General features: G+C 45.3%; 2 pseudogenes; both read left to right on the top strand.

Moving 5' to 3' along the window:
• Positions 1–12,697, top strand: part of LOC123462696 — a 38,847-nt pseudogene extending 26,150 nt beyond the window's left edge.
• A 6,121-nt stretch (positions 12,698–18,818) lies between these two features.
• LOC123457613 lies at positions 18,819–19,198 on the top strand (annotated as a pseudogene).
• The last annotated feature ends 5,678 nt before the right edge of the window (positions 19,199–24,876 follow it).

Here is a 24,876-nt window from a genome sequence, read left to right on the forward strand (position 1 = left end):
TGGTGACTGTATAAACACATATGAATTGGATTCCCCTATTACTACTCAGAAGGGGAAAATGAAAGCAAAAATAAGCAGTAATAAACTTATAATAATTCCAAAAATTCCAAGGAAAAGGTAGCAATAGCGCAAACTGTCAGACAACAGGCACTGTCGCTGAAAGACTTCTTGGCCCTGCCAAAGAACATCTTGGATGCCACAGCTCTGCTCAATGGTGTCCCATCAGCATCACACTCCAGAGCTGACTGTTGCTGCCACTTTGCCATCGCCACCTGAGCTAGAGTGAAACCCTACCTTGAAAAACCCAAGAGAGTAAAGAGAGCCGGGAGTGGTGGTGCACGCCTTTAATCCCAGCACTCAGGAGGCAGAGGTAGGAGGATCACCGTGAGTTCGAGGCCACCTGAGACTACAGAGTGAATTCCAGGTCAGCCTGGGCTAGAGTGACACCCTACCTCAAAGAGAGAGAGAGAGAAAGAGAGAGAGAGAGAAAGAGAGAGAGAGAATGGTTCTTGCTCTTGAAGAGCTCAAGGCTTGGATATGGTGACATATGCCTGTAATTCTAGCACTTGGGAGGCTGAGGCAGGAAGATTGCACAAGTTCAAGGCCAGCCAGATCTATGTAGTGACTTTCAAGCCAGCCAGAGCTACATAGTAAGAGCATGTCTCCACATACATACATACATACATACATACATACATACCAAGAATTCAAAATATATAGTTAGTATATGAGACCTCTGACTGTCATAAAGAGTTAAAGCGATATTCATTCTTTCTCCCTCTTTCTCTCCCTCCCTCCCTGTGGCTTTCTTGGAGGGGAGTGTACAAAGTGTTCACTACAAAGACTGAACAAGACCAGATAATCACCAATCCGTCATGAACACGGTGCCTTCAGGACAGTTCCTTCTTCACCAGGCCAAGGACTGCAGCACAGCTCTCTTTGGCCTCCTGGCATTGGACTCTCCTCTCCCCCAGCCACCCTTCCCACCGCTGTGGGGCACGACCAGAACAGAGGCGTTCTAATGCTGTGATTCAATGCATGCAATCACACAGCTCAGCTTCTCCCTCAGTTTATCCTTCGCTACCACCTTTTCTGGGCAAGCATCGCTGTAGTGATCCCTCGGGGCTTCCTGCTTCTTTCCCCAGCCAGCCACCTGGCAGAAAGCAGCCCTCATTCTGACGCGGCGTTCTGTTCTGTCAGTAGAAACTCCCAGCAGTGCCGAGAACTCAGGCAATGGCTATTCCTGGCCACGTCGCTGTTGGTCATTTCCAAGAAGAGCCTGGAAGTAACAGCCTTTGATTTCTCTGTTCCTCCCTACTCTATGTTAAATGGTGTCCTTTCCAGAGCTTATAATGTCCCTGTTCTTTTGGTGACACCATTTCCACAGTTAGACTGTGTCTTCATTGAGCAGCATCTGTGAGTTTATACATTCCCTTCTAAATGATGGGATTATCAGCAAATGAGAGTTCTCGACTGCCTAAGTGCCCACATCCCTAGGATCACTACATAACTACCAACCTCAGTGCCTTAATACAGACAATAATACAGTGGAAACAGAGAATGGGAGGAGATGAATTATTAAACAAAGAACAACTTAAAGTTTGCATCAAAACTAAAGGTTTGGAGCTGGGTGTGGTGGCGCATGCCTTTAATCCCAGCACTAGGGAGTACAGAGGTAGGAGGATCACTGAGAGTTCAAGGCCAGCCAGGATCTACAAAGTGAGTTCTAGGTCTGAAAACACTTCTCTTTCACATTTAGGTACCCTCTACCCCCCCTTTTTTTTTGAGGTAGGGTCTCACTCTAGCTCAGGCCGACCTGGAATTTACTATGTAGTCTCAGTGTGGCCTCGAACTCACAGTGATCCTCCTACCTCTGCCTCCTGAGTACTGGGATTAAAGGTGTGTGCCACCATGCCCAGCGGCCCCTACCCTTTGATCCTACCTTCATATGGTGTTTTCCTATTGTCCTTCCTGATGGACTGTGTGTGTGTGTGTGTGTGTGTGTGTGTGTGTGTTGCTTTATTTATTTATTTAGAGAGGCAGAAAAAGAGAGAATGGGTGCACCAGGACCTCTAGCCTCTGCAAACCAAACCAACTCCAGATGCATGTGCCGCCTTGTACATCTGGCTTATGTGGACCCTGGGGCATTGAACCTGAGTTCTTCAGCTTTGAAGGTAAGTGCCTTAACCACTAAGCCATCTCTCCAGCCTCCTTTGTAGGGTCTCACTCTAGCCCAGACTGACCTGGAATTCACTATGAAGTCTCAGGGTGGCCTCAAGCTCGCAGCGATCCTCCAACCTCTGCCTCCCGAGTGCTGGGACTAAAGGTGCGCAGCAGCATGCCCTGCTGACCTCGTTCTTCTTTTTTGTTTTTAATTCTTTTTAAGAGCTCAATACTTAGACAGGCCAGACAGCTATATCCATCTCTTTGGCAGGGAAACTGAATCAGAGCACAGTGGTTAGATCAAGAGAAGAGACAGAGTCATACCTAGAATGGACCCCAGTGGATATGTCAACAAGCAGCTTTCAAACTTTTTGGCTTCTAAACCCTTTGAGCAAATTAATGGGCTATGAAAATAAAATGGATTAAAGCTAAAAATAAAATAAATGGGAAGCAAATTCCCAGTTCTTCTCTTTTCAACCACATGGGTAAAAACCAGTTATTAGGGCTGGCCAGATGGCTCAGCGGTTAAGATGCTTGCCTGAAAAGCAGTGACTAGCAAGGTTTGGTGAACAACAACCACCTCCTTCCTGCCACCTGTTTTTCCACAGCCATGCACATGGAATATGTGGTTGCTGTATGCATGGGAAGCTCACGTGTGACTAGTGTTTACCTTGGAGGCGATTATGGGGCTCATGTGCTAAGGCTACAATGAAGTTGTGTGATAGGACTACAGCTCAAGGCAGAGTCCAGGAAAAAAAAAAGAGGAAGAGAGCTGGAAGTATAACCCAGTGATAATGCTCATGCCTAGACAAGGGCCTGGATCAGTCCCACGTACCAAGTACAAATGCAAATGCAAGGGCTGATTAAGGCACTTACCTGCTAAGACTAAGGACCCAGATTTGATTCTTCAATGCCCATGTAAGCCAGATGTGATGTGTCTAGAGTTCCTTTGCAGTGGCTAGAGGCCCTGGCATGCTCATTCTCATTCTCTCTCTCAAATAATTTTTTTTCTTTTTTTTTGCAAAAGCAGCTGGGTATGGTGGCTTAAGCTTTTCATCCCAACATTTCAGAGTAGGAGGATAACAAGTTTGAGGACAACCTGGGCTAGAGTGAGACCATGCCTCAAAAAAAAAAAAAAAAAAAAAGCTCTGTGGCTGGAGAAATAGCTTACTGGTTAAGGCACTTGCCTGTGCAGCCTAAGGACCTAGGTTCAGTTCCCCAGGACCCACATAAGCCAGATGCACAAGGTGGCACATATGTGTGGAGTTTGTTTGCAGGGGCTAGAGGCCCTGGTGTGCCCATTCTCTCCCTTTATCTGCCTCATTTTCTCTCTCAAATAAATAAGTAAATAAACAAGCAAATAAATGTTGGACATGGTGGTACAAGCCTTAGATCCCAGCACTCTGGAGGCAGAGGTAGGAGGATTGCCATGGGTTCGAGGCCAACTGGAGACTACATAGTGAATTCCATGTCAGCCTGGACTACAGAGAGAGCCTAACTTAAAAACAAACAAACAAAAATGCCTGTAGAGATGGTTCAGTAGTTATGGTATTTGCCTGAAAGGCCTAAGGACCCAGGTTTGACTGCACAGAACCCATATAAACTGCACAAGGTGATGCCTGCACAAGGTAGTACCCACAACTGGACTTTGATGACTAGAGGCCCTGGTGTGCCAATTTTCTTTTTCTCTCTCATAGAGAAAAGTAAGAACAAGAATAAATTCATTAAAAACAAACCAAAATAACAATGCAGGGCATGGGGCTGGTTAAGGTGCTTACCTGTGAAGACTAACAACCCAGGTTCAATTCCCCCGTACCCATGTACAGCCTCATGCACAGAATGGTGCATGCATCTGGTGTTCATTTGCAGCAGTTAGAGGCCCTGGTGCACTTATTCTCTCTGTGTCTGTCTCTCCTCTCTGTCTCTCTGCTTGCAAATAAATAAATAAAATAAAAGCAACACAAAACACATGCTACTTCTTTATTTTTATTTTACAGAGGGCAAGAGAGAGAGAGGAACAGACAGAGAAAGAGTGAATAGGAATGCCAGGTCCTCAGTCACTGTAATGTAACTCCAGATGCTTGTGCCACCTAGTGGGCATGTGCAGCCTTGAGCTTGCCTCACGTTTGTGCATCTGGCTTATGTGGGATCTGGAGAGCAGAACATGGGATGCTTAGGGTTCACAGGCAAGTGCCTTAACCACTAAGCCATCTCTCCAGCATTTGTTTATAATTTTAATCAAAGAATTAAATAAAAGAGAAGACTGAGAAAGACAATTATTAAATTATTATATTTATTGAGGGAAGTACAGAGCCAAGGAAAGACACCCACATGGCTAGATATCCCATGTGGAGGGCCTGGGGGAAAAAAAAAGAGAGTTCAAGGAGCTCCTGCCATGTGGGAACTAAAGGGGATAAAGAAGCCCATGTGGAGAGTAAGGGCTAGGGGGCCTTCCCAGCTGGGCCTAGTCCTGAGCCTGGATGGAGTCAGTCCAGGCCCAGCTGAGGGAAAATCTCATCCATAGCTGGAAGTTCCCCAGGGGTTAAACAGCCAGCTCTGCCCCTGCAAAGGCATTTATAACCTTATAGTGGTGGGCTATCTTCCAGCTCAGGTGAACCAGAGGGACAGCTGGTTGATTAGGGCTAGGGGCTGTCTCAGGAAGAGGCTAGCCCTGACACCAAGTTCCAGGGGCTGAACTTGAACACAGTAATCCTATGAAAGACCTCCCTCCCAAGAGGGAGGTCCTGCATGTTTGTGGAAAAACAGGTCTAGGGATAAGCAAGAGATAAGAAGTCAGATCATCTTTGACTTCTAGCAAGTACAAACTTTCCTGCCTTTTTTTTTTTTTCCTGCCTTTTTTACCTTCAGGGGTCCAGTTACCCTAACTATACACCCATCTCATACATTTTTTTTTATGTATCTATTTTGTTTTTTCAAAGTAGAGTCTTGTTCTAGCCCAGGCTGACCTGAAACTCATGATATGTAACCCTAAAATCATTGCCTCTGGCTTGTGAATCCCAGGTCCAGAACTGGGCTACCCCTCCACCCCCCCCCCCAGTGAACAATAGGCCAGGGAGATCCATGAGGTCCCCAAAACAATGCAGGCCATTGCCAAGCACTTGGTCACCTAACAGAGACCCTATTGCCAACCCCAGGGCCCTGAGAGACCGTGTGGGAACTGAGAGGAAAGCCAGCCTCTTCTCATAAACCATCCTGGCACTCGAAAGTGCTTTGGGGATTACTGTGGGACAGTGGTCACCAACAGCACGATTAAGCAGGAGGCCCGGCAAGCTGTGCACCCCACCACCGAACAAGAAATACACAGTTGTGCAATAGCCGCGCACAGCCTCTGTGGGAAACTTACTGTCCTCCGATTGGACATGAGGCCCACTCGGTGGAGAGAAACCATAACAGGCACTGGGAATCAAGTCAGCACCCCATGGACAGGACACTCACAACCCCCAGAGAGAAGCCCCCATTGTTTTCTGGACAAGTTGAGTGGGCATCCTCATCAAATGTCTCTCAAAATTGTACACACACACCCCTTAATCTGAGCTGCTCTCACCCTTGGTTGGAGAATCTGTTTTATTTTAAGGACAGAGATTAAAGATCCATCAATTCATGCTGGGCGTGGTGGTGCATGACTTTAATCCCAGCACTTAGGAGGCAGAGGTAGGAGGATCACCATGAGTTCGAGGCCACCCTCAGACTACACAGTGAATTCCAGGTCAGCCTGGCCTACAGTGAGACCCTACCTCGAAACAAACAAACGAACAAGCAAAAAAAGATCCATCAATTCAACAGGACAGTCGGTTGCTCACCACAAGCTGTGCCACCTCTACCACGTTCACTGGGGTCCGGAAGATCCTGCCCAGGAAGCAGTGACAACCAAGTATTGGTCCCAGTGCTAGCTGGACAACGACCTCCGGGGAAATAGCCACAAACACCGTGGGGAGCTGGAACACATCCTAACAGATACAGAGACTCAGAGAACGCAGCACTAACACAGCCGCCAAGGCTCAGGGCCTGTTGCATAAGAGGGGACGTGAAGATTGTAAGAGCTACAGCGGGGGTAAAATATCTTGAGGACACAACCTTCCCAGAGACTGACAGGCTCTAATTACCCCACAGTGAACACCAAGGCCTCTACTGAGGAGGGTCCTCAGGGAAACGGGACCAGGGGTAAAGGGATATAAGACTAAAACCTATGTAAAGATCCAAAACCAAACATATATATATATTTGTTTTAAACCCCCTTCCAAGGGCTAGGGGTTTGGACTAGATAAAAAGGAGAAAGCAGGCTAGAGAGATGGCTTAGCAGTTAAGGCGCTTGCCTGTGAAGCCTAAGGACCCAGGTTCAATTCTCCAGGTCCCACTTAAGCCAGTCACACATGGTGGCACATGCATCTGGAGATCATTTGCAGCGGCTAGAGGCCCTGGTGTGCCCATTCTCTCTCCAGCTCCCTCCCTCTCTCTAGCTCTAATAAATAAAAATAGTACATCTTTTTTTTGAAAAAGGAGAAAGCAAGCTGAATACCAGCATTCACGTTTCTCACGTTCCCCACCATGATGAACTGTATCCCCTGAAACAGTAAGCCAAAATAGGCCTTTCCTTCCTTAAGTTGTTTTTGCCAGGCATTTGATCATAGCAAGGACAAATGTAACTATACAGGTACCATGTTCTCATAGCTGCTTCCCCGTGGCCAGTTTGGGGATAAGATGGTAGAAAGCAGGTAGAATAGAAAGACAGAAAAGCTGGCTGGGGAGGTGAGAAATGGCATACAGGGAGAGAAGCAGGGTGGCTCAGTAACTGAGCTAAAATTATATAGCTATGAGGGAAACTGACGTTAGGATTAACACTATATTCCAGTTTCCCTATCTAATAGCTAGGTAATCTTAACTAAGTTACTTAGCCACTCTATGATACTGTAAGAACAGAACCTACCTTTTGAGACCATTATCTAAAGGATATAGCATGATACCTGGCTTATGGTAGGGGTTTAATTAACTATTGATTATTGCTATTATTGCTACCAGATTCCTCCTCCCTCCCACAACTAAAAAGACAAACCAGTCATGGTGGCACATGTCTAACAATCCCAGCACTTGGTATGCAGAGACAGGGGGATAGTTACAAGCTTGAGACCAGTCTGGGCTACACAGCAAATTCTGGGCTAGCGAGGCTGTCTAAAAACAAAACAAAAGATACTTGGGCATGGTAGCGCCACCCATAATCCTGGCACTTGGGAGTTAAGGCCAGAGGATCTGGAGTTTAAGGTCAGTCTTAACTGCATAGCAAGTTTGAAGCCAGCTTGATCTACATAAAATCTTCTCAGAAAAACAAAAAGACAAGGACTCTTCTACAGCTGAGATAGAAAAGAGCAGTTTTAACTATACAAGTATGTGCTAGTAATGGTTATAAAATGTTTCAATCTCTCAAATATGGACGAGTTAAAGGTGAGCACTGGGCACACCTTCATTGCTATTCATAATTTCAGGGGATCAGATTTATAGGTGGAAGTTCACAGAGAAGTCTATGTCATCACACAAAATCGAACAAAGTTCAGAGCTAGGCAGTGGCTGATTTGTTCATCTGTTTTTGTCATAAGACCAGTAAGCCTTCTAGCACCACAAGGCAGATGTAAAACTTTAACAGGAAATGATTCAAATGTAGACCAAAGTTAGACCCATGCACAATGAAAGGTTGTGCAAAACAAAATGACCCGTGCTAAGTGCAGCACAAGATGAATGAGGTGATGTGTTTCACAAGCTCCTGGTTTGTGATTGGTCTTCCCGGCAGTAAGACCTGCGCCTCAGCTGGGGCTGGAGGTTTGTGGTAGAATATATAACTAGTGTCAACGAGTCCCCGGGCTTGATCGCCAGCACTGGTGTGGGGGAAGGGGACATTGCAGCCAGGGGTGGTTGCACAACACACCTGTAATCCCAGCTCTTGAAAGGGAGAGGCAGGACTATCAGGAGTTCAAGGTCATCCCCAGCTACTAGACACGGGAGGCCAGTCTGGCTCCAGGAGACATGCCTCAAACAAAAAAATTAGCAAATATTGCATGTCAACATCTCCCTGTGGGAAATATTTTCCACTTGCCATAGGTTCTTCACCTTCTGGGCTACTTCCTAAAGCACTCTTTTTAAAATATCTTATTTCTTTGGATTTACTTATTTGTGAGAGAAAAAGAGAAGAGGCAGATAGAGAAAGAAAGAATGGGCACACTAGGGCCTCTAGCCACTGCAAGCGCACTCTAGACATGAGCACCACCTTGTGCATCTGGATTTATGTGAGTACTAGGGAATTGAACCTGGGTCCTTTGGCTTTGCAGGCAACTATCTTAAACATTAAGCCATCTCTCCATCTCCCCCGAAGTACTCTTAAAGAGCTTAAAAAAAAACACCTTTCTCCACATGTTGTAAGCTTATTTTCATTTTTACCTGAACTGTTATCAGGCATCCAAATGTAGATGAGGGTCCCTGAAAAACCAAAAAAAAAAAAAAAAAAAAACCTTATAAAAACTGAATGTTTATGAACACCACAGGAATTCCAGGATGACTACATCTGGGACTGGGAGCTGGGGGTCAGGGGTCAAGCAGAAGGTAAGTCACAAGTTGAGGAGAAACAAGAACCACCACCTCAGCCACACCTGCAGGCCAGTGCCCATAATCCTGGCTCTCAGGAGGTTGAGGCAGAGAGACTGCCAGTTTAAGGCTCTGCTGAGCTACATATTAATCTCAGAAAGGAAAGAAAGAAAGAGGAGAGAGGGAGGGAGGGAGGAAGGAAGGAAGGACGGACGGATGGAAGGAAGGAAGGAAAAAGAAAGAAGAGGGGAGAGAGGGAAGGGAAGGGAAGGGAAGGGAAGGGAAGGGAAGGGAGGCAGAAAGAGTAGGGAGGGAGGAAGAAGAAAAAATAGGGGCTGGAGAGATGGTTTAGTGTTTAAGGCACTTGCCTGCAAAACCTAAGGTTCAATTCCCTAGTACCCACGTAAGCCAGATGCACAAGGTGGTGCATGTGTCTGGAGTTTGTTTCCAGTGGCTGGAGGCCCTGGTGTGCCCATTTTCTCTATCTGCCTCTCTCTCGCACTTGCCCTCTGCTCTCTCAAAAAGAAAGAAAGGAAAGGAAAGGAAAGGAAAGGAAAGGAAAGGAAAGGAAAGGAAAGGAAAGGAAAGGAAAGGAAAGGGAAAGGGAAAGGGAAAGGGAAAGGGAAAGGGAAAGGGAAAGAGGAAAGGAAAGGAAAGAAAAGAAAAGAAAAAATACGAGGGGCTAGAGAGATGACTCAGCAGTCAAAGTCGTTTGTTTGCAAACCCTACAGGCCCAGATTCAATTTCCCAGACATCCATGTAAAGCCAGACAGGCATTCATTTGCAGTGGCAAGACTGCCTAAATACACAAACAAACAAATAAATAAACAATTGTTAAGAGAGAAAAGGACCCAAGCATGGTGGTACATGCCTGAATGATTTCTTATTGTCTCTCTCTCTTTTTTAATCTTATTTTATTTTTTCTCAAATTTTAAAAACATTTTCCATGATTATAAAAAATATCCCATGGTAATACCCTCCCACCCCCCTTTTCCCTTTGAAATTACATTCTCCATCATATCCCCTCCCTTAGTGTCTCTCTTTTAAAAAATGTTTAGGGGCTGGAGAGGTGGCTTATCAGTTAAAGTGATTGCCAGCAAAGCCTAACCACCTATGTTTGATTTCCCAGTACCCATGTAAAGCCAGATGTACCAAGTGGCACATACATTTGGAGTTTGTTTGCAGTGGCTAGAAGCCCTGGTGTGCCCATTCTCTCTGTCTTCTCTCTGTCTCTCTGCATGAAAATAAATAAATAAAATATTTTTAAATATTTTATTTTTATTTATTTATTTATTTGACAGAGGAAGAGGAAGAGAGAGAGAGAGAATGAGCACGCAAGGGCCTCTAGCCACTGCAGATGAACTCCAGACACGTGTGCCCCTTTTGCATCTGGCTAATGTGGGTCCTGGGGAAATCAAACTTGGATCCTTTGTCTTTGTAGGCAAATACCATCCCTCCAGCCCAATTAATAAAATATTTTTAAAAATTAAGAAAACAAAATCCTGGCATGGTGGTGCATACCTTTAATCCCAGCACCTGGGAGGCAGAGGTGGGAGGATTGCTATGAGTTCAAGGCCAGTCTGAGACTACATAGTGAATTCCAGATCAGCCTGGGCTAGAGGGAGACCCTACTTTGAAAAAACAGCAACAAAAACACCTTAATTCTTAAATTAATTTATTGACAATTTTATACATGTGTGATGCATTTTTAATATTTATTTATTTGCCTTTTTGAGATAGGGCTTCACTGACCTGGAATTCACTCTGTAGCTCTAGGCTGGCCTCAAATTCACAGAGATCCTCCTACCTCTGGAGGCTGGGATTAAAAGCATATGCCACCATACCTGGCCTTATATGTAATGTATTTTGATCATATTCATATCTTATTACCTTCCTTGTCTGCTCACCCCATCTGCCTCCTCTGGAGCCACTTTTTCTTCTCAACTCGTCCCTCTTCCACTTTGATGTCTTTTTGAAAAAAAAATTAATTATTTATTTACAAGGAGAGAGAAAGAGAGAGAATGGGCATGTCAGAGCCTCCAGTCACTGCAAACAAACTTCAGACACATTCGCATCCAGACAATTCACATTGTGCATCTGTGGGTACTGGAGAATGGAACCCAGGTCCTTAGGCTTTGCAGGCAAGTGCCTTAACCACTGAGCCATCCCCCCCAGCCCACTTTGATGTATTTTTTCGTCTTGTGTGTATGCATAACCTTCGTCTCTTTGGAAGCCCCACATCCCCCTCACCTGCCAAACTATTCCCAACATAGCATCAGCATAATCTTCTGCTCACAACCCTTCAAAACTGGCCCTTCTCATCCAGAGTGAGGTACAAAGCCCTACCACATGATCTTGGCCCTCTGCCTATCTAATCTCAACACCAAATCCTTTCCCTTTACTCCATTTGAACCACATACTGGCCTCTTTTGAGAAGTGAGTGTGCCAAATATCTCTTGCCACCACATATCTCAAAAAAAGAGAACGCAGCTGGGCGTGGTGGTGCCCACCTTTTATACCAGCACTCAAGAGGCTGAGGTAGGAGGATTGCTGTAAGTTGGATGCCAACCTGAGACTTGTTGCAGGTCATCCTGGGCTAGAGCAAGACCCTACCTCGAAAAACCAAAGGGGTGGGGGGGAGAGAACTCAGGCTGGGGATATGGCTCAGCAGTTAAAGGTACTTGTTTGGAGTTCGATCGGTAGCGGGAGCGGAGAGCGGACCCCAGAGAGCCCTGAGCAGCCCCACCGCCGCCGCGGGCCTAGTTGCCATCGCACCCGGGAGGAGCCGCAGCTGCCGCAGCCGCAGTCCCCGTCACCGCGGCCACGAGCAGCGGGGCCGAGACCCAGCAGCCGCCGCCGCCCTCGGCGCCGCCGACGCCAAGCCCGCACCCCGGGCAGCGGCGCAGGGAGCGGCGGCCCAGGCGGCCTCACATCGCGGCGCCTGCGGGCGGGGACAAGAAGGTCATCGCAACGAAGGTTTGGGGAACAGTAAAATGGTTCAATGTCAGGAATGGATATGGTTTCATCCACAGGAATGACACCAAGGAAGACGTATTTGCACACCAGACTGCCACAAAGAAGAGTAACCCCAGGAAGCACCTTCGCAGTGCAGGGGATGGAGAGACTGCAGTCTGATGTTGTGGAAGGAGAAAAGGTGCGGAGGCGGCAATGCTGCAGGCCCCGGTGGAGGTCCAGGTCACCGCAGTAAACGTGCAGCAGACCGTAACCACGGTAGACGCTGTCCACGTCGTAGGGTCCTCCACGCAGTTACCAGAATTACCAGAACAGTGAGAGTGGGGAAAAGAATGAAGGATGGAGAGCGCTCCTGAAGGACAGGCCCAACGACGCTGGCCCTTCCGCGGGCCAGGCTCCCACCTGACCACATGAGGAGGCCCTAGGGCGCCGACCACAGTGGGACCTCCTGCGCAGGGAGAAGTGATGGAGGGTGCTGACAACCAGGGTGCAGGAGAGCAAGGCAGGCCCGTGAGACAGAACATGTATCGGGGTTATAGACCACGATTCCGTAGGGGTCCTCCTCTCCAAAGACAGCCCAGAGAGGATGGCAATGAAGAGGACAAGGACAATCGAGGAGATGACACCCAAGGTCAGCAGCCACCTCAACGGCGGTACCGCCACAACTTCAATTACCGACGCAGACGCCCAGAGAACCCTAAACCACAAGACGGCAAAGAGACAAAACCAGCCAATCCACCAGCTGAAAATTCGTCCGCTCCCGAGGCTGAGCAGGGCGGGGCTGAGTAAATGCCGGCTTACCATCTTTACCATCATCCGGTTTAGTCATCCAACAAGAAGAAATGAATATGAGATTCCAGCAATAAGAAATGAACAAGAGATTGGAGCTGAAGACCTTAAGTGCTTGTTTTTTGCCCATTGACCAGATAAACTAGAACTATCTGCATTGACTATGCAGCATGGGGTTTTTATTGTTTTTACCTAAAGATGTCTCTTCTTGGTAATGACAAACGTGTTTTTTAAAAAAGCCTGTTTTTTCTCAATATACCTTTAAAGGTTTTTAAATTGTTTCATATCTGGTCAATTTGAGATTTTTAAGAACTTCATTTTTAATTTGTAATAAAAAGTTTACAACTTGATTTATTCCAAAAAAAAAGTCCACAAACTTCAAGCACCTGTTAATAAAGGTCTTAAATAATGAAAAAAAAAAAAGGTACTTGTTTGTAAAGCCTGCTGGCCTGTGTTTGATTTCCCAGCACCCACATATAGCTGGATGCAAGGGGGCACAGGAGTCTAGAGTTCATTTGCAATGGCAAGAGACCCCACACACCTATACAAATAAATCCATTTAAAAAAATATTTTCATTTGAAAATTATTTATTTATTTGAGAGAGAGAGTGAGATAGAGAATTGGTGTGCCAGGGCCTCCAGCCACTGCAAATGAACTCTAGACACATGCACCATCTTGTGTAGCTGGTTTACATGAGACCTGGGGAATCGAACCTGGGTCCTTTGTCTTCACAGGCAAGCGCCTTAACCACTAAGCCATCCCTCCAGCCCAATTAAATTACATTTTAAAAAGGAGAACTCAAGCCAGAATATATTTTACTACTTGAAAGCATTACAATCCAGAGTTGTTCCGGCCGAGTGTGGTGGTGCATGCCTTTAATGCCAGCCTCTGGGGGACTGAGGCAGAAGGATCACTGTGAGTTGGAGGCCAGTCTGGAAATACCTAGTGAATTCCAGGTCAGCCTGGGCTTAAATGAGACCCTACCTCAAAAAAACAAGCAAACTAAGTAGTGTTTTTATTTCCTGCATTTTATTTTTCATACTCCTTGCTAACAATGACCCAGACATTCAAAATGCAACATTTACATTAGTAAGCATTACCTTTGACCAGAAACACACAAGCCTGTACTAAGATCCTAGTGAATTAAAACTCTTGAATTTCTCATATTCAATAAACCTGCTACAAAAGTAATGACAATAGATTCTAAAAGAGAGTATAACAACTCGTCAGGCATGGTTGCACATGCCTGTAATCTCAGCGAGTGCAAGGGGAAGGAAACAAGAGGTTTGGGGGTTCAATGTCATCCTCAGCTACATAGCAAGTCTGAGGCTAGCCTGAACTAAGTCATACTCTGTCCCAAAATCAAAGAAAAAAAAGGAAAAGAAAGGAAAAAGAAAGAACTAATAAAGTACCAGATAAATAATTTGGTCATTAAAAATTAACATCAGGGCTGGAGAGATGGCTTACCAGTTAAGGCACTTGCCTGCAAAGCCAAAGGACCCAGGTTTGATTCTCCAGAGCCACATAAGCCAGATGCACAAGGTAGTATATGCATCTGGAGTTTGTAGTGGCTGAAGACTCTGGCCCTCCCATTCATTCTCTCTCTACATCTCTCTGACATAACTATATACAATATTTAAAAATCAACATCAGTGCTGGAGATATGGTGCTTGTCTAGCTGCTGGGTTTGACCACTTACAATGGGTGTTGTATGCTCACTTGTAATTCCAATGCTAGGGAGGCAGAGACAGGCAGAGCTTGCTGACCAGCCAGTCTACTCTAGTTGGAATTCCAGGCCAATAAGAGATCCTGTCTCAAAAGGAAAAAAAAAAAAAAAAAAAAGTGGGCAGAGGGCTAGGGAAATGGCTCAGTGAAGAGGGCACTTGCTGCACAACTCCGAATCCCTGAGTTCAGATTCCTAGAACTCCTGTATAAAAAAGCCACAAGGGGGCTGGAGAGATGGCTTAGCAGTTTAGGCACTTGCCTGCAAAGCCAAAGGACCTAGGTTTGGTTCCCCAGGACCCATGTAATCCAGATGCACAAGTGGGCACATGCATCTGGAGTTTGTTTGCAGTGGCTGGAGGCCCTAGGGTGCCCATTTTCTTTACCTCTCTCTCTTTCTCTCTCCCTGTCTGTGGTGGTTTGATTCAGGTGTCCCCCATAAACTTAGGTGTTCTGAATGCTAGCTCCCCAGCTGATGGATATTTGGGAATTAATGCCTCCTGGAGGGAGTGTATTGTTGGGGGCGGGCTTATGGGCTTTATAGCCAGTTTCCCCATGCCAGTGTTTGGCACACCCTTCTGTTGCTGTGGTCCATCTTATGTTGGTCAGGGGGTGATGTCCACCCTCTGCTCATGCCATCGTTTTCCCCTGCCATCATGGAGCTTCCCCTCGAGCCTGTAAGCCAAAATAAATCTCTTTTTCCCAGAAGCTACTCTTGGTTGGGTGATTTCTACCAGCAATGTGAACCGGACTGCAACACTGCCTATGTCTATATATCTCTCTCAAATAAATAATTTTTTTTTTAAAGCTGCAAGAGAGCTGGGGTGGTGGTGCACAACTTTAATCCCAACACTCGAGAGGCAGAGGCAGAGGCAGAGGCAGAGGTAGGAGGATTGCCATGATTTCGAGGCCACCCTGAGAATACAGAGTGAATGAGTGAACTCTAGGTCAGTCTGGCCTAGAGTAAGACCCTACCTCAAAAAAGAAAGAAAGAAGGAAAGAAGGAAGGAAGGAAGGAAGGAAGGAAGGAAGGAAGGAAGGAAGGAAGGAAAGAAAGAAGGAAGGAAGGAAGGAAGGAAGGAAGGAAGGAAGCAAAGAAGGAAGGAAGGAAGGAAAGAAGGAAGCAAGGAAGGAAGGAAGGAAGGAAAGAAGGAAGGAAGGAAGGAAGGAAGGAAGGAAAGAAGGAAGGAAGGAAAGGAAAGAAGGAGGGAAGGAAAGGAAAGAAGGAAAGGAAAGAAGGAAAGAAGGAAAGAAGGAAAGGAAAGGAGGAAAGAAGGAAAGGAAAGAAGGAAAGGAAAGGAGGAAAGAAGGAAAGGAAAGAAGGAAAGGAAAGGAGGAAAGAAGGAAAGGAAAGAAGGAAGGGAAAGAAAGGAAAGAAGGAAAGGAAAGAAGGAAAGGAAAGGAGGAAAGAAGGAAAGGAAAGAAGGAAAGGAAAGGAGGAAAGAAGGAAAGGAAAGAAGGAAGGGAAAGAAAGGAAAGAAGGAAGGGAAAGAAAGGAAAGAAGGAAGGGAAAGAAAGGAAAGAAGGAAGGGAAAGAAAGGAAAGAAGGAAGGGAAAGAAAGGAAAGAAGGAAGGGAAAGAAAGGAAAGAAGGAAGGGAAAGAAAGGAAAGAAGGAAGGGAAAGAAAGGAAAGAAGGAAGGGAAAGAAAGGAAAGAAGGAAGGGAAAGAAAGGAAAGAAGGAAGGGAAAGAAAGGAAAGAAGGAAGGGAAAGAAAGGAAGGAAAGAAGGAAGGGAAAGAAAGGAAGGAAAGAAGGAAGGGAAAGAAAGGAAGGAAAGAAGGAAGGGAAAGAAAGGAAGGAAAGAAGGAAGGGAAAGAAAGGAAGGAAAGAAGGAAGGAAAGAAAGGAAGGGAAAGAAAGAAAGGAAAGAAGGAAGGGAAAGAAAGGAAGGAAAGAAGGAAGGGAAAGAAAGGAAGGAAAGAAGGAAGGGAAAGAAAGGAAGGAAAGAAGGAAGGGAAGGAAAGGAAGGAAAGAAGGAAGGGAAGGAAAGGAAGGAAAGAAGGAAGGGAAGGAAAGGAAGGAAAGAAGGAAGGGAAGGAAAGGAAGGAAAGAAGGAAGGGAAGGAAAGGAAGGAAAGAAGGAAGGGAAGGAAAGGAAGGAAAGAAGGAAGGGAAAGAAAGGAAGGAAAGAAGGAAGGGAAAGAAAGGAAGGAAAGAAGGAAGGGAAGGAAAGGAAGGAAAGAAGGAAGGGAAGGAAAGGAAGGAAAGAAGGAAGGGAAGGAAAGGAAGGAAAGAAGGAAGGGAAGGAAAGGAAGGAAAGAAGGAAGGGAAAGAAAGGAAGGAAAGAAGGAAGGGAAGGAAAGGAAGGAAAGAAGGAAGGGAAGGAAAGGAAGGAAAGAAGGAAGGGAAAGAAAGGAAGGAAAGAAGGAAGGGAAAGAAAGGAAGGAAAGAAGGAAGGGAAAGAAAGGAAGGAAAGAAGGAAGGGAAAGAAAGGAAGGAAAGAAGGAAGGGAAAGAAAGGAAGGAAAGAAGGAAAGAAGGAAGGGAAAGAAAGGAAGGAAAGAAGGAAAGAAGGAAGGGAAAGAAAGGAAGGAAAGAAGGAAGGGAAAGAAAGGAAGGGAAAGAAAGGAAGGAAAGAAGGAAGGGAAAGAAAGGAAGGAAAGAAGGAAGGGAAAGAAAGGAAGGAAAGAAGGAAGGGAAAGAAAGGAAGGAAAGAAGGAAGGAAAGAAGGAAGGGAAAGAAAGGAAGGGAAAGAAAGGAAGGAAAGAAGGAAGGGAAAGAAAGGAAGGAAAGAAGGAAGGGAAAGAAAGGAAGGAAAGAAGGAAAGAAGGAAGGGAAAGAAAGGAAGGAAAGAAGGAAGGGAAAGAAAGGAAGGAAAGAAAGAAAACTGTAAGGTCTGGAGAGATGCCTTAGTGATTAAGGTGCTTGCCTGAAAAGCCAAAGGACCCAGGTTTTATTTTCCAGGGCTCATGTAAGCCAGAAGCACAAGGTAGCACATGTATCTGCAATTCACTTGCAGCAGCTGAAGGCCCTGGCGTACCCATTCTTTCTACCTTCCCCTCCTTCTCCCTTTACCTCCCTGCCTCTTTCTCTCTCAAATAAATAAATAAAAACTAAGTACTGTGGCTAGGTGTAGTGGCGGAAAAAGTGTGCAAACCCAGAAAGTGAGGGTGGGGGACTGGCCTGGGCTGCAGGTTGAGATTCTGTTTCAAGGAACATAATAAGTGGTTGAGAATTTTGCTCAGTGGTAGAGTACTTGCTAGGCAAGCACAAGGATTCAGTAATTAGCAACATAGATCCACAATATAATCCACAATCCTGTAGCCCAGGCTGACCTGGAATTCACTATGTAGTCTCAGGATGGCTCATCCTCCTACCTCATCCTCCCGAGAGCTGGGATTAAAGGCATGCTCCACTATGTCTAGCTGTTTTCTTTCTTTTTTTAAAGTTTTTAAATTTATTTATTTACTTATTTGACAGAGTAAGAAGGGGAGAGAGAATGGGCATGCCAGGGCCTCCAGCCCATTGCAAACGAACTCCAGATGTGTGCACCCGCTTGCGCAGCTGGCTAACATGGGTCCTGGGGAATCAAACCTGGGTCTTTTGGCTTTGCAGGCAAATGCCTTGACTGCTAAGCCATCCCTTCAGCCCTCTTTTCTATTTTTTAATTAGAGAGAGAGAGAATTGGCACACCAGGCCTCCAGCCACTGCAATCAAACTCCATATGCATGCACCACCTTGTGCACCTGTGTGACCTTGCACATTTGCATCACCTGTGCATCTGGCTTACATGGGACCTGAAGAGTTGAATATGGTTCCTTAGACTTCACAGGCAAGTGCGTGAACTGCTAAGCCATCTCTTCAGCCTCATTTTCTTTCTTTCTTTTTTTTGTTTGTTTGTATTTCAAGGTAGGGTCTCACTCTGGCCCAGTCTGACCTGGAATTCACTATGTATTCTCAGGGTGCCCTCGAACTCACATGGATCCTTGTACCTCTGCCTCCTGAGTTCTGGGATTAAAGGTGTGTACCACCATGCCCAGCCCTATTTTCTTTCTTAAAAAAAAAAATTTTATGCTGGGCATGGTGGCAACATGCCTTTAATTCCAGCACACAGGAGGCAGAAGTAGGAGGATCCATGTGAGTACAAGGCCACCTTGAGGCTATGTAGTGAATTCCATGTCAGCCCAGACTAGAGTGAGACCCTACCTCAAAAAAAACCAAAAAATATATATATTATTTATTTATTTATTTGCATGCCGAGCAATAAAGAGAAGAGAGACAGAATGGGCACACCAGAGCTTATAGCCACTGCAAACAACTCCAGATGCATGCACCACTTTGGGCATCTGGCTTTATGTGGGTATTAAGGAATCAAACTGATGTGGTTAGGCTTTGCAGGAAGCACTTTAACCGCTCCTGTCTTCACTTATTTATTTCTTTTTAAAATGTTTATTTATTTGCAAGCAGAGAGAGAGAGACATACAAAGAGAATATGTCTACCAGGACCTCTAGCCACTGCAAAAGAACTCCAGATGCATGACCCACTTTGTGCATCCGGCTTTTAATTATTCTCTCTCTTTTAAGAAATGTTTTAGCTCTTTTCCGCCATCTTGGCCCCCGTGCAGGCCTGCTGGGAACAGGACTTCTAAAAGGCATAAATATGTCTGGGAGACTCTGGTGCAAGGACATTTTTGCTGGCTATAAGCGGGGTCTCCGGCACCAAAGAGAGCACACAACGTTTCTTAAAATCGAAGGTGTTTATGCCCGACATGAAACTGAATTCTACCTGGGCAAGAGATGTGCTTATGTGTACAAAGCAAAAAACAATACAGTGTGACTCCTGGTGGCAAACCTAATAAAACAAGAGTCATCTGGGGAAAGGTAACTCGAGCCCATGGAAACAGTGGCATGGTACGAGCCAAATTCCGCAGCAACCTTCCTGCCAAGGCCATTGGACACAGAATACGTGTGATGCTGTACCCTTCAAGGATTTAAGAAAAGTCAATAAATAAAAGTGTATTTGTGCTCTTGTGTTTCCAAGTGCCTTTAAAAACTTTATGTCATTGGGCTGGAGAGATGGCACAGCAGTAAGGCCCTTGCCTGCCAAGCCTGAAGGCATGGGTTCAGCTTCCCAGTACCCAAGAAAAGTCAGTTACACAAAGTATCCCGTGCCTCTGGAGTTTGTTTGCAGGAGTTGGAGACCCCAGCATGCCTGTTCGCAAAAAAAGAGAAAAACTTTGTTCTAAATTAAATTGCTGTGTGCTTAAAAGATTGGATGTCTAGCATGTTCAGAATACAAGGCAGTCAGATGTATGCAGTGGTTAGTATAGGGCAGTTGCATAAATTTAGGACATACTGATTGTAACATGTCCTAAATGCTTGGGTCATATTGGTAGTGACAAGCTTTAGAGAAAGTGATAGTTCCTTACTGTAAGGTTCATGAACAACCAAAGACCACACACAACCATTCTGAGGCAGGAAAAAAGCTTCTTATTAGGGCTTGAGCTTTTGGGCTGTCTCACAAGAGGAGAGTAGCTGGCATTAAGACTAGATAGTGTGGAGCCAGGCGTGGTGGTGCATGCACGCCTTTAATCCCAGCACTCAGGAGGCAGAGATAGGAGGATCTCCATGAATTCCAGGCCAGCCTGGGCTAGAGTGAGACCCCACCTGAAAAAAAAAACAAAACAAAAAAGAAAAAAAAAAGGGCTGGAGAGATGGCTTAGCGGTTAAGTGCTTGCCTGTGAAGCCTAAGGACCCCGGTTTGAGGCTCGGTTCCCCAGGTCCCACGTTAGCCAGATGCACAAGGGGGCGCACGCGTCTGGAGTTCGTTTGCAGAGGCTGGAAGCCCTGGCGCGCCCATTCTCTCTCTCTCCCTCTATCTGTCTTTCTCTCTGTGTCTGTCACTCTCAAATGAAAAAATAATTAATTTAAAAAAAAAAAGAAAAGAAAGAAATGTTTTAGGGCAGGAAAGATGGCTTGTCAGTTAAGGCACTTGTTTGCAATCCTACTGGCCTGACTTTAATTTCCAAGCCAGTCATGTAAAGCCAGATGCAAAAAATAAAAGTGACACAGACATCTGTTGTTCATTTGTAGTGGCAAGATGCCCTGATGTGTGCGTGTGTAAGTAAAAATTTAACAAAAAAGGCAGATTGTCTTCCAGTAACCATAAACTAGTGTATATTCCTGCTAATGTACACAAATGCTTGTCCTATCAAAATTGTGGGTACTTGCCAATTTTGTAAATGAAAATAACATCGTTTGTAGTTTTAGTTTGTATTTCTTTTTATTATAAAGATTAGAAATCTTTTCCAGATTTTGAGGAAACAGGCTTTGTAAACAAAGACAGGACAAATCCACGATGACAAAGGGTTTTCAGCAGTGCTCTGGGTTAGGTTAGAAGAGGTGGCGTGAGCGGGCAGTGAGGATAAGTGGCAATTGAGCCATGCGGTATCTCAGTCCCTTCATGAGTAACTCAAATGCTCAGCAAGGAGTCATTAACTTGCATGATAAGATTAACACATCTGGACATATTTTCCGAATAGGGAAGGGGTTTGGGGGTATGAAACAATTAGAAATGACTAAACAAACTCCAGATTCAGAAGTGTGTCTGGGTGTTCCTCGGGAGGAGAGAGCCAGAGCTCTATAATGTACGGCTTGTCTTCCCCTTTCTGAATGTTGAGTGACACCTAATGGCCAAAGAGGGGGAAACAGACATACTGTATTTTCAGTATTTTATGTTCAAGGAAAAGTCCCTTACAGCAACACATGCAAAACTCTAAAAGAAGGGCTGGAGAGATGGCTCACTGGTCAAAGGTGCTTGCTTGCAAACCCTGACTTCCCTGGTTCAATTCCCTAGTAACCACGTAAAGACAGACGCACAAAGTGCTGAATGTGTCTGAAATTCCTTTGCAGTAGCAGGAGGTCCTGGTAGTAAACTCACTCCAGCACTGAAGAGGCAGAGGTAAGAAGATTGCTATGAGTTTGAAGCCACCCTGAGACTACATAGTGAATTCAAGCTCAGCCTGGACTACAGTGAGCCCCTACCTCAAAATACCACAAACAAAAACAAAAATACACAAACTTTACCTAACACTACCTACAAAAGACCTTCATAATAGGAGGAAAGGATGATGGATGACATCAAAATAAAAGAGAAAGGGCTGGAGAGATGACTTAGTGGTTAAGGGGCTTGCCTGTGCAGTGGCTAGAAGCCCTGGAGTATCTGTTCTTTCTCTCTGTCTCTCTGTTTGCCTCTCTCTCTCTCTCTCAAATAAATAAATAACAGAAGAGAAGCCGGGCATATAGGAGGATCACCATAAGTTCAAGGCCACCCTGAGACAACATAATGAATTCCAGGCCAGCCTAGGCTAGAGTGAGACCATACCTCAAAACAACAACAACAAAAGCCAAAGGAAGGGTAGGACTGCTTATAATGCAACTGTCCAGACAGAAATTGGCATCGATATCCACAACCCTGCAGTGCCTTCACAAGACCCTCGTAATAGAAGGGAAGATTATGACATCAAAATGAAAGAGAGACTAATGGAGAGAGGGAAGGACTATAATGGAGTGTGGATTTGTGAAGAGGAAAGTGGGGGATGGAAGGGAATTATCATGGTTTATTGTCTGTAAGTATGGACAATGTCAATAAAAGAGAAAGAAAAGGAAGAAAGAAAGAAAGAAAGAAAGAAAGAAAGAAAGAAAGAAAGAAAGAGAAAGAAAGAAAAAGAAACATGAATTGGAAAAAAGAAAGAAGGGATCCAATGGAGGGTGGATTTGAGAGGGGGCAATGGGAGTGGGAGTGGGAAGCATCATGGTTTATTGTCTATGCTTATGGAAGCAGACAATAAGAAGTTTTTATTTATTTATTTATTTTATTTTATTTATTTTTTTTTTTTTGGTTTTTCGAGGTAGGGTCTCACTCTAGCCCAGGCTGACCTGGAAGTCACTATGGAGTCTCAGGGTGGCCTTGAACTCACAGCGATCCTCCTACTTCTGCCTCCCAAGTGCTGGGATTAAAGGCGTGCGCCACCACGCCCGGCTTATTTATTTATTTATTTATTTATTTGAGAGAGACAGACACAGAGAGAAAGACAGATAGAGGGAGAGAGAGAGAATGGGCGCGCCAGGGCTTCCAGCCTCTGCAAACGAACTCCAGATGCGTGCGCCCCCTTGTGCATCTGGCTAACATGGGACCTGGGGAACCGAGCCTCGAACCGGGGTCCTTAGGCTTCACAGGCAAGCGCTTAACCGCTAAGCCATCTCTCCAGCCCCAATAAGAAGTTTTAAAAGGGCTAGAGAGATGGCCTAAAGGTTAAGGTGCTTGCCTGTGAAGCCTAAGGACCCATGTTTGATTCTTCAGATACCATGTCAGCCAAAATGCACAAAGGTGAGGCAAGTTCAAGGTTCACATGCCACCAGGGAGCACAAGCGTCTGGAGTTCGATTCCAGTGGCTAAGACCCTGGTGCAACAATTCTCTCTCTCTCCCTCCCCCTCCCCCTTCCTCTCCCTCTCCCTCTCTCTCCAACGTCCATAATTGAAAACAATGTCCCATGGTAATTCCCTCCCTCCCCCTACTTTCCCCCTTGAAATGCCACTCTCCATCATATCACCTCCCCTTCTCAATCAGTCTCTCTTTTATTTTTATTTTTTTTAATATTTTATTTTTATTTATTTACTTGAGAGAGAGAGAGAGAGATACAGAAATAGGCAGGTAGACAGAGAGAATGGGCGCGCCAGGGCCTCCAGCCACTGCAAACGAACTCCAGACGCGTGTGCCCCCTTGTGCATCTGGCTAATGTGGGTCCTGGAGAATCAAGCCTTGAACCGGGGTCCTTAGGCTTCACAGGCAAGCGCTTAACTGCTAAACCATCTCTCCAGCCCAGTCTCTCTTTTATTTTGATGTCATCATCTTTTCCTCCTATTATGATGATCTTATGTAGGTAGTGTCAGACACTATGACGACATGGATTTCCAGACCATTTTGCGTCTGGAGGAGCATGTTATTCCAGCTGCTTGGGAAGCTGAGGGAGGAGGATTGTACATTCAAGGCCTGCCTGAGCTGCAAGCTGAGTTCACAGACAGTGTGGACAACTTAGTGAGCCCCTGTCTCAAAATAAAAAGTAAAATGGGGCTAGAAGTTGGGTGGTGGCTCATGCCTTTAATCCAAGCACTCAAAAGGCTGAGGCAGGAGGGTTGCCATAAATTCAACACCAGCCTGGGCTACATACTGAGTTCTGACCATTACAGAGTGAGACTTGTCTTTGAAAACACAATAGCTGGGCGTGGTGGTGCACGCCTTTAATCCCAGCACTCAGGAGGCAGAGGTAGGAGGATCACCATGAGTTGAGGCCACCCTGAGACTACATAATGAATTCCAGGTCACCCTGGGCTAGAATGAGACCCCCACCTCAAAAAAACCCAATAATTATAATTTAATAATAATAAAATTCAAAGGTTTGGGATATAATATAATTCAATGATAGAGATTGCTTGTACCGGTTAAGACGCTAAATTCAATCTCTTAATATCCTCATACCAACCCTATAAGAAAAGGTTCTTTATCCTCACTTTATATATGAAAACATTGAGAAATGATAGTTCTTTTTTTTGGGGGGGGGGCAAATGTTTGTTTATTTAGACAGGGCTTCACTATGTAACCCAGGCTGACCTTGAACTCACAGTAATCTTTCAACTTCCTTGGAGCTGGGTTTCAAACACAAGCCACCAAACCCAGCTTGAGCATACAGCGCTTTTCCCCTCAGTACCAGGAATCGAGACTAAAGTTTGTGCTTACTGAGCGTGGGCTCTACCCCTGGGCTGCACCGGCTTCCTAGATAGACTTTCATAACTAGCCCAAGGTGACTCAGATGCTAAGTGGCTGTGTAGCCCTGGGCAAGAGGAGACCATTGGGAGGGTTTAGACTAATCAAAAGAACTCGGCTCTCACGAAAGCAGCAGCACCATCACTACCGCCCTTGAGCACGGGACTGTGGCTCAGTCCTCTCCTGAGGTCCAGATCACGTGTGTCTACAGACTGACTCTGTGTGAATGCCCCACAGGCATGTTCACAATTCAGAGTCAGAGTCTTCCTGTCCCCAAACACTATTGTTCCTGACTTTCTAGCTCAGCAAACACATATTCACCACCCCCCCCCTTACCTACAAAATTTAAGCTAAAAAAAAAAAAGGCATTAGTTAAACTGGCTATGGTGGCATACTCCTTTAATCCCAGCACTTGGGAGGCAGAGGTAGGAGAACTGCTGTGAATTTGAGACCAACCTGAGACTACAGAGTGAATTCCAGGTCAGTCTGAGTTACAGCGAGACCCTACCTCGAAAAAACAACAAAAAAAAAACCCAACCAAACAAAAAAAAGGCATCACTGTATCCAATATTGATTTTTAACTGAGGGAAAACTACTCAACACATGAAAAATGGAAATAAGGTCCTTATATTTATTCATTTTTTTAAAGTTTTAATGGCTGGTAGATGGTCCAGTGTTGAAGGCACTTGCTTGCAAAGCCTACTAGCCCGGGTTCAATACCCCAGCCAGATGCACAAAAAGGCATATGCATCTGGAGTTAGTTTGCAATGGCAAGAGGCTCTATCATGCCTATTCTCTCCCTCCCACTTTCCCTCTCCCTCTCCCTCTGTTTGCAAATAAATAATATTTTTAACTTTTATTGACAACCTCCATACATAT

The sequence above is a fragment of the Jaculus jaculus genome, chromosome 1, assembly GCF_020740685.1.
Source record: "Jaculus jaculus isolate mJacJac1 chromosome 1, mJacJac1.mat.Y.cur, whole genome shotgun sequence".
NCBI lineage: Eukaryota > Metazoa > Chordata > Mammalia > Rodentia > Dipodidae > Jaculus > Jaculus jaculus.